Source organism: Abramis brama (assembly GCF_963993115.1).
Source record: "Abramis brama genome assembly, chromosome: 5".
Lineage (NCBI taxonomy): Eukaryota > Metazoa > Chordata > Actinopteri > Cypriniformes > Leuciscidae > Abramis > Abramis brama.
Genome location: NC_139967.1, coordinates 36,660,578 through 36,672,838, shown reverse-complemented (window position 1 = coordinate 36,672,838; position 12,261 = coordinate 36,660,578).

The following is a 12,261-nucleotide window of genomic DNA, read 5'->3' as shown; positions in this document are numbered from 1 at the left end:
GAGTAGCTCAGTTTCGTTCCGCTTACATTGCGTTTGCCAGTTGATGTTGTGCTCGCGCCTACATCCGGCGGGAGAACCCGAAGATGCGTGAAGGAACCGCACCAGCTCTGAGTCTCACCCGGTTCTTACTTCGGTATCCCATGTTGAACTCCATCATATCGCCGGGACGATAATCCTCCGATCTGAAGTGAACGCTACACACGACCGCGTTTTCCAAAGCCGACGCGGAAGAGAAATCCCGTCTCTTCACCTGCACAAACCCAGGCACGAAAGATAGCACCGTCCTTTTTCTTGTTAGGAAACCGGTGGACTCGATGTCCTGACAGGCTGGAGTTTTTGCAAGCTCCACAAACACATAAATTTACCATGACGATGATAAATTGAAATACAAAAACTAGTGAAAACACACTGGCTCACGACCACTCTTACTGAATACCAACCTATTCTGCACTGAGCTGCGGCAGAGCACAGCACACGTCTCCCTCGTGTGACGTAAAATGACGCGATGTTGAAAAAAAGCGGTTTGTACGAGCAGTCAACTTTATCTACTAAATTGGTGTCCTTATGTCGTTTTAAAACATTTTAAATCCTGCATTATCTTTTCATATGGTATTTTCATACACGGTTATATATTCATTTAGATTTTTTTTTTACCTGCAAGATGCTCTTTAACATTATCTTGCTATACTATAGATGGACTTTTTGTGATGTTATATCAGCTAGACTGTAGTCCATATTTGACCAAGTGAACATTTTTTTGGCCAAAGAATACTCAAAATATTTTTACTATAATAAACTTATGGACTCCTTCTGTCAAATCAGCCTTACAGAAGTCCATATTTGACCCAAGGAACATATTTCTGGCCAAACAGTCCTCAATATTGGGCTTTCTATACATACTCATAGACTCCTTCTGATGCTTCATAAGTCATAAACATGTCCATATCTGACCTTTTGAACTTATTTCTGGTCAAAGTGTCCTGAACATTGTTCAAACTATATAAAGTTATCGACTCCTTCTGATGTCAAATCAGCCTTACGTGACCCAAGGAATATATTTATGGCCAAAGAGTCCTCGATCTTGGACTTTCTATACATACTCATAGACTCCTTGTAATGCTACATAAGCCATGTAAATATCCATATCTGACCTTTTGAACTTATTTCTTATCAAAGTGTCCTCAAAAGTTTTTAACGATATAAAGTTATAGACTCTTTCTAGTGATAAATCAGCTATTCAGAGGTCCGCTTTTGACCTAATGAACATACAGTATATCTGTCCAACGAGTCCTAAAACATTAAACCTATACATTCAGATTGATATCTTCGATGTTATATCATCCTGACAAAAGTCCATATTTGGACATACTGAATTTTTTTCTGACCAAGGAGTACTCGAAACTTGACCTTTCCATATATACTCGTTGACTCTTTCTGATGTTACGTCAGCCATACAGAAGTCCATATTTGACCCAAGGAACATATTTCTGGCCAAAGAGTCCTCGATCTTGGACTTTCTATACATACTCATAGAATCCTTCTAATGCTACATGAGCCATGTAGATATCCATATCTGACCTTTTGAACTTATTTCTTATCAAAGTGTCCTCAAAAGTTTTTAACGATATAAAGTTATAGACTCTTTCTAATGATAAATCAGCTATTCAGATGTCCCCTTTTGACCTACTGAACATATTTCTGGCCAAAGAGTCATAAAAGAATAAAACTATACATTCAGAATGATATATTCGGATGTTATATCATCCTGAGAAAAGTCCATATTTGACACACTGAATTTTTTTCTGTCCAAGGAGTACTTGAAACTTGACCTTTCCATAAATACTCGTTGACTCTTTCTGATGTTACGTCAGACATATTTGAGAGTCCATATTAGAGTCCATATTTGACCCAAGGAACATATTTCTGGCCAAAGAGTCCTCGATCTTGGGCTTTCTATACATACTCATAGACTCAGGGGCGGCCTTAAGCATCTGGGGGCCCGTTTCAATAACTAATATGGGGCCCTGCCCACATAAAATGTAAACATGAGCAGAAAAAGCAAGGATTCTTGTTGGTTTGCATCATTATTTTATTACGCGCACTTTCAGCTTCATGAACAGGCACCACTGGCATATGTACGTTTCATTTCCTATTCAAATTATTTCCCTACTCAAAAAAAAACAACGTTTTAACCTTACGGAAAAAAGGCAAAGTATAAACACATAAACTACCGGTATTTATTTACTTCAGATCACCGTTCGCGGGGGCGGTAAACGTCGCCATGGTAACCGCGGCGCGACTCAAGTTCGACCAATCAGAGACGTCAGTGTTTTGCTTAGAATTATGGGTAGTGTAGTATTTCTCCAGAAGATCGCAAATAACAAGGTTGATTTTTATACTTTGTGGCTTTTATAGGAGCAGAAACTTTCGTTTCACAACCTCGTAGCTTGTGGTCAATCTAACTTGGATGGTTTAGGGGTTTCCAACCTTTTTTAGCTACTTTTTAAAAATGAAAGTGGCCGAGAGCTATATGCAATAATTAAATCTCTTAAATAATGTCTCATAACTCTCATATTAACAACTATGCTAACTGTTTTAGACCTAAACGAGTTATTGTAGCCAGGCCTATATATGTCACCCTTAATTGACATAAAAAAAAATATTATACTGTAAAAACACATAATTATTGTTGATTTTATAGTGCATCATAACTAGAGATGAAATGGTATGAAAATGTAATTTCATGATTATAGTGACCAAAATGAGCATGGTTATCACATAATCCTGTTCAAAAAGTACTAATACTATACACAATAAAATCAATTCACCAAGTTTTATGTCGAAAACCAGCAAATAACAAATAAACTTACCATCAATATGCACTTTTTGTTTACATAAACATTAAAATAGTAACATTAAAAATGATGGCCAAATTTGAAAGGAGTGTCTTGCAACATGTTATCTACTAACATGTACAAGTTCAAATAAAGTTTTGACAAAAAAGTTTTTATAAAAAGATAAACCTCGCATATTTCAGCCTTTAAATCATTTTTATAAAAAGAATGATTCAAAAAAGACAAAATACTGACATTTACAATGCACATTAGTTTATCTTTTATTATTAATAGTAAAATTCGGTCCGATTTTCCCGTGGCGTCTGTCGTTGCTATAGTCTACCATGCGCTCTCCACAACGACAGAGAAGTTTTAATAGCTAATGGATTTCCACTACCGATAAACGCTTGCTGTAGCTCTGCTAGAAGATTTATTTACGGAGAATAAAAAAACACCCGTAGTTTGGGTGCACCCCCATCCTTCATATTGACTCGTTGCGCCTGGAAAAAATGAGCGCGTCGCTTCAATTATTTGAAATAACGAACTTGAGCGCGCAAAAGACGCGATATGTGAACGGCCCTTGGCGAGCTACCTCCAATCAGGCCACGAGCTACTCTCGCGAGTGACGTGTTGGAGACCACTTTAGACATTATGTCTGAAAATAAATATCCTAGGGAGAAAATGAATGGGGTTTTCCTGTTCTGTTGGGGGCCCCCTTGGAGGGCGGGGCCCGTTTCAATTGAAACGGGTGAAACATAGGTAAGGCCGCCTCTGCATAGACTCCTTCTGATACTTCATAAGCCATATAGATGTCCATATATGACCTTTTGAACTTATTTCTGGTCAAAGTGTCCTGAACTTTTTTCAAACTATATAAAGTTATCGACTCCTTCTGATGTCAAATCAGCCTTATTGGACCCAAGGAACATATTTCTGGCCAAAGAGTCCTCGATCTTGGGCTTTCTATACATACTCATAGACTCCTTCTGATGCTTCATAAGCCATATAGATGTCCATATCTGACCTTTTGAACTTATTTCTGGTCAAAGTGTCCTGAACATTTTTCAAACTATATAAAGTTATCGACTCCTTCTGATGTCAAATCAGCTATTCAGAGGTCCGCTTTTGACCTAATGAACATATATCTGGCCAACGAGTCCTAAAAGATTAAACCTATACATTCAGATTGATATCTTCGGATGTTATATCATCCTGACAAAAGTCCATATTTGGACATACTGAATTGTTTTCTGACCAAGGAGTACTCGAAACTTGACCTTTCCATATATACTTGCCTCTTTCTACTGTCACATCAGCCATACAGAAGTCCATTATTGATTTCTGGCCAAAGAGTTCTCAATCTTGAACTTTCTATACATACTCATAGACTCTTTCTGATTCTTCATAAGCTATATGAAGTCCATATCTGGCGAATTGAAAATATTTTTGGCAAAAAGGTCCTCACAAGTTAACTTACTAAATACTCATAGACTTCTTCTGATGATACATCACTTTAACAGGTGTCCATATGTGACCCTCTGAATATATTTTTGGCCAAAGAATCATTGAACATTAACGCTCTATACATATTGACTCAAGAGTCAAAATTTGACCACTTTTGGTCTGATTTATCATCAGAAGGAGTCTATAATTTTACATAGTTTAAAACCTTTTGGGGAACCTTTGACCAGAAATAACAATAGGTTATATATGGACATATATATGGCTTATGAAGAATCAGAAGGAGACAATGAGTATGTATAGAAAGTTCAAGAATGAGGACTCTTTGGCCAGAAATATGTTCCTTAGGTCAATTATGGACTTCTCTCTGGCTGATTTAACATCAGAAGGAATCTTTAAGTTTATATAGTTTAAAACCTTTTGGGGACCCATTGACAAGAAATAAGTTCAATAGGTCAGATTTGGATTTTTATATGGCCTATGAAGCATCAGAAGGAATCTATAAATATGTATAAAAAGTTCAAGATTGAGGACTCTTTGGCCATTAATATGTTCAGTAGGTCAATTCTGGCTCTCTGGCCGATGAAACATCAGGAGTCAAGAAGCATGAATAGAAAGTTCAAGATCAATTACTCTTATTACTCTAATACTGTATGGCTGAAGAAACATCAGAAAGGAATCTTTTGCCAGAAAATGTTCAGTAGGTCATTTATGGACTGCTGTCTGGCTGATTAAACATCAGATTCAGAAGTTAATGATTTTATATAAAAAGTTCAAGTTTATAGACTCTTTGGGAAGAAATATGTTCAGTAGGTCAATTATGGACAATTGTCTGGCTGATGAATCATCATAAGGAGTCAATAAGCATGTATAGATAGTTCAAGATCGAGGACTCTTTTAACAGAAATATTTTCAGCGGGTCAATTATGGACTACTGTCTGGCTGATGAAACTCTAGAAAAAGTCAATGAGCAAAGTCAAAGTCAATGTATAGAAAGTTCAAGTTCATAGACTAGTTGGCCAAAAATGTTCAACAGTCAGTATGGACAATTGTCTGGCCGATGTACTATCTGAAAGAGTCTATAAGTATGAATAGAAAGTTCAAGATCAAGGACTCTTCAGTCAGAAATATGTTCAATATGTCAAATCTGAACTACTTCATGGCTGAAGAAACAAACTAAGGAAATAGTCAAGATCTACAATTGTCTGGCAATTCTGGCAGAACTATCTGAAAGAGTCTATAAGTATGAATAGAAAGTTTAAGATTGAGTACTCTTTGGCCCGAAATATGTTTAATAGGTAAAAAAGGGACCTCTGTATGGCTGATTTAACATCAGAATTAGTCTATAAGATTATATAGCTTAAGTATTATATATTATATAAGATTATATAAAACCTTTTAAGGACCCATTGACCAGAAATAAGTTTAACAGGTCAGATATGGACGCATATGGTCATATATGGCTTATGAAGCTCTAGAAGATATAATATACTAATATACTCTAGAAGGAGTCTAGAGTATGTATAGAAAGTTTAAGATCGAGTACTCTTTTTCCAGTAGTTGAAATATGGACTTCTATATGGCTGATTTCACATCAGAAGGAGTCTATAGTTTATAATAGTAAAAAACATTTCAAGGACTCTTTGGCCAAAAATGTGTTCAATTGGTCAAATATCGACTACTCCTTGCCTGATTTAACATCACGAGAAGTCAGTATGTACGTATAGTAAGTTAAGTTTCTTGGTCTCTTGGCAGAAATATGTTTAGTAGGACAAAACTTTACTTTTTTATGGGTGATGTCTATGAGTATGTATAGAAAGCCCAAGATCGATGACTCTTTAGCCAGAAATACGAGAAGTCTGTATAGTACAAGAAATATGTATAGAAAGGTTAAAGATCAAGGTCTCTGTCCAGAAATATGTTCAGAAGGTCAAATATGGACTTCTATATGGCTGATTTAACATCAGAAGGAGTCTATGAGTTTCTAAGAGTAAAAAACATTTTGAGGATTCTTTGGTCAAAAATATGTTAAATCGGTCAAATATGGACTACAGTCTGGCTGATATAACATCACGATGAAGTCTGTATAGTAGGAGAAATATGTATAGTAAGGTAAATGTTCAAGGCCTCTGGTCAGACATATGTCCAGGAGGTCAAATATGGACTTCTGTATGGCTGATTTAACATCAGAAGGAGTCTATAAGTTTATAATAGACAAAATCCTTTTGAGAACTCAATCGGTCAAATATGGACTATGTCTGCCTGATTTAACATTACGAGAAGTCAGTCTATAGTATAGTGAATTAATGTTCACAGACTCTGGTCAGAAATATATTCAGTAGGTCAAAAATAGACTACTGGCTGGTTAATATAACATCACAAGAAATCAATCTGTAGTATAGCAAGATAATGTTCAAGAACTCTTTGGCCATAAATATGTTCAGTAGGTCAAAAGGGGACATCTGTATAGCTGATTTATCATCAGAAAGAGTCTATAACTTTATATAGTTTGAAAAATTTTGAAGACACTTTGACCAAAAATAAGTTGAAAAGGTCAGATATGGACATCTATATGGCTCATGAAGCATCAGAAGGAGTCTAGTATGTATAGAAAGCCCAAGATTGAGGACTCTTTGGCCAGAAATATGTTCCTTGGGTCAAATATGGACTTCTGTATGGCTGATTTAACATCAGAAGGAGTCTATGAGTTTCTAAGATGAAAAAACATTTTGAGTATTCTGTGGGCAAAAATATGTTAAATTGGTCAAATATGGACTACTGTCTGCCTGATTTAACATTACGAGAAGTCAGTCTATATGTATAGTGAGTTAATGTTCACAGACTCTGGCCAGAAATATGTTCAGTAGGTCAAAAATAGATAACTGGCTGGTTAAATTAACATCACAAGAAGTCAATCTGTAGTATAGCAAGATAATGTTCAAGAACTCTTTGGCCAGGAATATGTTCAGTAGGTCAAAAGAGGACATCTGTATAGCTGATTTATCATCAGAAAGAGTCTATACTTTATATAGTTTGAAAAATTTTGAAGACACTTTAACCAAAAATAAGTTGATAAGGTCAGATATGGACATCTATATGGCTTATGAAGCATCAGAAGGAGTCTATGAGTATGTATAGAAAGCCCAAGATCGAGGACTCTTTGGCCAGAAATATGTTCCTTGGGTCAAATATGGACTTCTGTATGTCTGAAGTAACATCAGAAAGAGTCAACGAGTATATGTGGAAAGGTCAAGTTTCGAGTACCTCTTGGCCAGAAAAAAATTCAGTATGTCAAATATGGACTTTTCTCAGGATGATATAACATTCGAATATATCAATCTGAATGTATAGTGTTCATCTTTTAGGACCCTTTGGCCAGCAATATGTTCAGTAGGTCAAAAGGGGACCTCTGAATAGCTGATTTATCATCAGAAAGAGTCTATAACTTATATTTTAAAAACTTTTGAGGACCCTTTGATCAGAAATAAATTCAAAAGGTCAGATATGGACATCTATATGGCTTATGAAGCATCAGAAGGAGTCTATGAGTATGTATAGAAAGCCCAAGATCGAAGACTCTTTGGCCAGAAATATGTTCCTTGGGTCATATATGAACTTCTGTATGGCTGATTTAACATCAGGAGTCTATGAGTTTCTAAGAGTAAAAAACATTTTGAGGATTCTTTGGCCAAATATATGTTAAAACAGTCAAATATGGACTACAGTCTGGCTGATATAACATCACGAGAAGTCTGTATAGTAGGAGAAATATGTATAGTAAGGTAAATGTTCAAGGCCTCTGGCCAGACATATGTCCAGGAGGTCAAATATGGACTTCTGTATGGCTGATTTAACATCAGAAGGAGTCTATAAGTTTATAATAGACAAAATCCTTTTGAGAACTCTTTGGTAAAAAAAAATTTCAATCGGTCAAATATGGACTACTGTCTACCTGATTTAACATTACGAGAAGTCAGTCTGTATGTATAGTGAATTAATGTTCACAGACTCTGGTCAGAAATATTGTTATGCTGGCGGCTGAAGCAGATGCAGAAGCAGAATCCAAGTGCAGCAGAATTTATTAAAGAAACTCAAACGGTTACAAACTCAGACAGAGACTCAGAAACAGGAACAGCCAACATACAACGTCAAGAACTCACAAAGACTAAAAGACACAGGGCTTAAATACACAGACAGACAAGCTAAACAAGATAACAAGGGGGCGTGGCTAATGAAAAACACCTGGGAAAACTAATCAACATAACGGGGAACTGCTAAACATAGAATGAGACAGGGGAACACAGACATGAATCGTGACAAATATATTCAGTAGGTCAAAAATAGACTACTGGCTGGTTAATATAACATCACAAGAAATCAATCTGTAGTATAGCAAGATAATGTTCAAGAACTCTTTGGCCAGAAATATGTTCAGTAGGTCAAAAAGGGACCTCTGAATAGCTGACTTATCATCAGAAAGAGTTTATAACTTTATGTAGTTTAAAAATTTTGAGGACCCTTTGACCAGAAATAAGTTCAAAAGGTCAGATATGGACATCTATATGGCTTATGAAGCATCAGAAAGAGTCTATGAGTATGTATAGAAAGCCCAAGATCGAGGACTCTTCGGCCAGAAATATGTTCCATGGGTCAAATATGGACTTCTGTATGGCTGATTTAACATCAGAAGGAGTCTGAGTTTCTAAGATTAAAAAACATTTTGAGTATTCTGTGGGCAAAAATATGTTAAATTGGTCAAATTATGGACTACTGTCTGCCTGATTTAACATTACGAGAAGTCAGTCTATATGTATAGTGAGTTAATTTTCACAGACTCTGGCCAGAAATATGTTCAGTAGGTCAAAAATAGATAACTGGCTGGTTAATATAACATCACAAGAAGTCAATCTGTAGTATAGCAGTATGTCAAAAATGGACTTTTGTCAGGATGATATAACATCCGAAGATATCAATCTGAATTTATAGTGTTAATCTTTTAGGACCTTTTGGCCAGAAATATGTTCAGTAGGTCAGAAGGGGATCTCTGAATAGCTGATTTATCATCAGAAAGAGTCTATAACTTATAGTTTGAAGACTTTTGAGGAAATTTTGACCAAAAATAAGTTCAAAAGGTCAGATATGGACATCTATATGTCTTATGAAGCATCAGAAGGAGTCTATGAGTAGGTATATAAAGCCCAAGATCGAGGACTTTTGACCAGAAATACGTTCCTTGGGTCAAATATGGACTTCTGTATGGCTGATTTAACATCAGAAGGAGTCCATAAGTTTATAATAGTAAAAAACATTTTGAGGATTCTTTGGCCAAAAATATCAGAAGGAGTCTATGAGTTTCTAAGATTAAAAAAACATTTTGAGGATTCTATGGCCAAAAATATGTTAAATCGGTCCAATATGGACTACAGTCTGGCTGATATAACATCACGAGAAGTCTGTATAGTAGGAGAAATATGTATAGTAAGGTAAAAGTTCAAGGTCTCTGGCCAGAAATATTTTCAGTAGCTCAAATAAGCACCTCTGTATGGCTGATTTAATACCAGTAGGAGTCTATAAGTTTATAATAGTACACAAAATACCTTTTGAGGACTCTTTTGCCAAAAATATGTTCAATCAGTCAAATATGGACTACTGTCTGACTGATATAACATCACAAGAATCTTGTATATTTAGTAAGTTAATGTTCAAGGACTCTTTGTCCAGAAATTTGTTCAGTAGGTTAAAAATTTACTTTTGTATTGTAACATCAGAAATATTCTACAAGAATAGAAAGTTCAAGATCGATTACTCGGGTTAGAAATATGTGCAGCAGGTCAAAAATAGACTACTGTCCGGCTAATACAAAATCACAAGAAGTCAGTCTGTATGTATAGTAAGAACTCTTTGGACAGAAAATATGTTCCGTATATTATTCTTCAACGTTAGATTGTTTGTGCAATGCATTGCAACAACACATCTCAACACATATCTCTTTAATGAACATGGGATTGAGTTAGTTCTGGTGTGCAATGCAATGCAATGCAACACGTTATCTCTTTAATGAACATGGGATTGAGTTAGTTCTGGTGTGCAATGCAATGCAAGAAGTGCATCGCCTATATGTTATTTTTCAATGCACAACGTTAAGATAGATTGTGCAATGCATTGCAACATCACGTATCTTTAATGAACATGGGATTGAGTTAGTTCTGGTGTGCAATGCAATGCAAGAAGTGCATAACCTATGTTATTTCTCAATGCACAACGTTAGATCGTTTGTGCAATGCATTGCAACATGTTATCTCTTTAATGAACATGGGAAGGAGTTAGTTCTGGTGTGTAATGCAATGCAATGCAAGAAGTGCATAAACCTATGTTATTTTTCAGTGCACAACGTTAGATCGTTTGTGCAATGCATTGCAACATCACATGTTATCACTTTAAAGAACATGGGATTGAGTTAGTTCTGATGTGCAATGCAATGCAATGCAAAAAGTTCATAACCTATGTTATTTTTCAATGCACAACGTTAGATCGTTTGTGCAATGCAATGCAACATGTTATCTCTTTAATGAACATGGGAAGGAGTTAGTTCTGGTGTGCAATGCAATGCAAAAATGCATAACCTATGTTATTTTTCAATGCACAACGTTAGATTGTTTGTTTGATCAATGCAATGCAACATGGTTTCTCTTTAATGAACATGGGAAGGAGTTAGTTCTGGTGTGCAATGCAATGCAAAAAGTGCATAACCTATGTTATTTTTCAATGCACAATGTTAGATCGTTTGTGCAATGCAATGCAACATGTTATCTGTTTAATGAACATGGGAAGGAGTTAGTTCTGGTGTGCAATGCAATGCAAGAAGTGCATAACCTATGTTATTTTTCAACGCACAACGTCAGATCGTTTGTGCAATGCATTGCAACATGTTGTCTCTTTAATGAACATGGGAAGGAGTTAGTTCTGTTGTGCAATGCAATGCAATGCAAGAAGTGCATAACCTATGCTATTTTTCAATGCACAACGTTAGATTGTTTGTGCAATGCAATGCAACATGTTATCTCTTTAATGAACATGGGAAGGAGTTAGTTCTGGTGTGCAATGCAATGCAAAAATGCATAACCTGTTATTTTTCAATACACAACGTTAGATCGTTTGTGCAATGCAACAAACACATGTTATCCTTTAATGAACATGGGATTGAATTATTTCTGATGTGCAATGCAATTCAAGAAGTGCATAACCTTTATGTTATTCTTCAGTGCACAAAGTTAGTTCGTTTGTGCAATGCAATGCAAACATGTTATCTCTTTAATGAAAATGGGAAGGAGATAGTTTTGGTGTGCAATGCAATGCAAGACCTGCATAACCTATGTTATTTTTCAACGCACAACGTTAGATCATTTGTGCAATGCATTGCAACTTGTTATCTCTTTAATGAACATGGGAAGGAGATAGTTCTGGTGTGCAATGCAATGCAATGCAAAAGTTCTGGTGTGCAATGCAGTGCAAAAAGTGCATAACCTATGTTATTTTTCAATGCACAACGTTAGATCGATTGTGCAATGCAATTGCAACATGTTAAATCTTTAATGAACATGGGAAGGAGTTAGTTCTGGTGTGCAATGCAATGCAAGAAGTGCATAACCTATAATGTTATTCTTCAGTGCACAACGTTAGATCGTTTGTGCAATGCAATGCATCATGTTATCTCTTTAAAGAACATGGGATTGAATTAGTTCTGATGTGCAATGCAATGCAAGAAGTGCATAACCTATGTTATTTTTCAATGCACAATGTTAGATCGTTTGTGCAATGCATTGCAACATCACATGTTATCTCTTTAAAGAACATGGGATTGAGTTAGTTCTGATGTGCAATGCAATGCAAAAAGTGCATAACCTATGTTATTTTTCAATGCACAACGTTAGATCGTTTGTGCAATGCAATGCAACATGTTATCTCT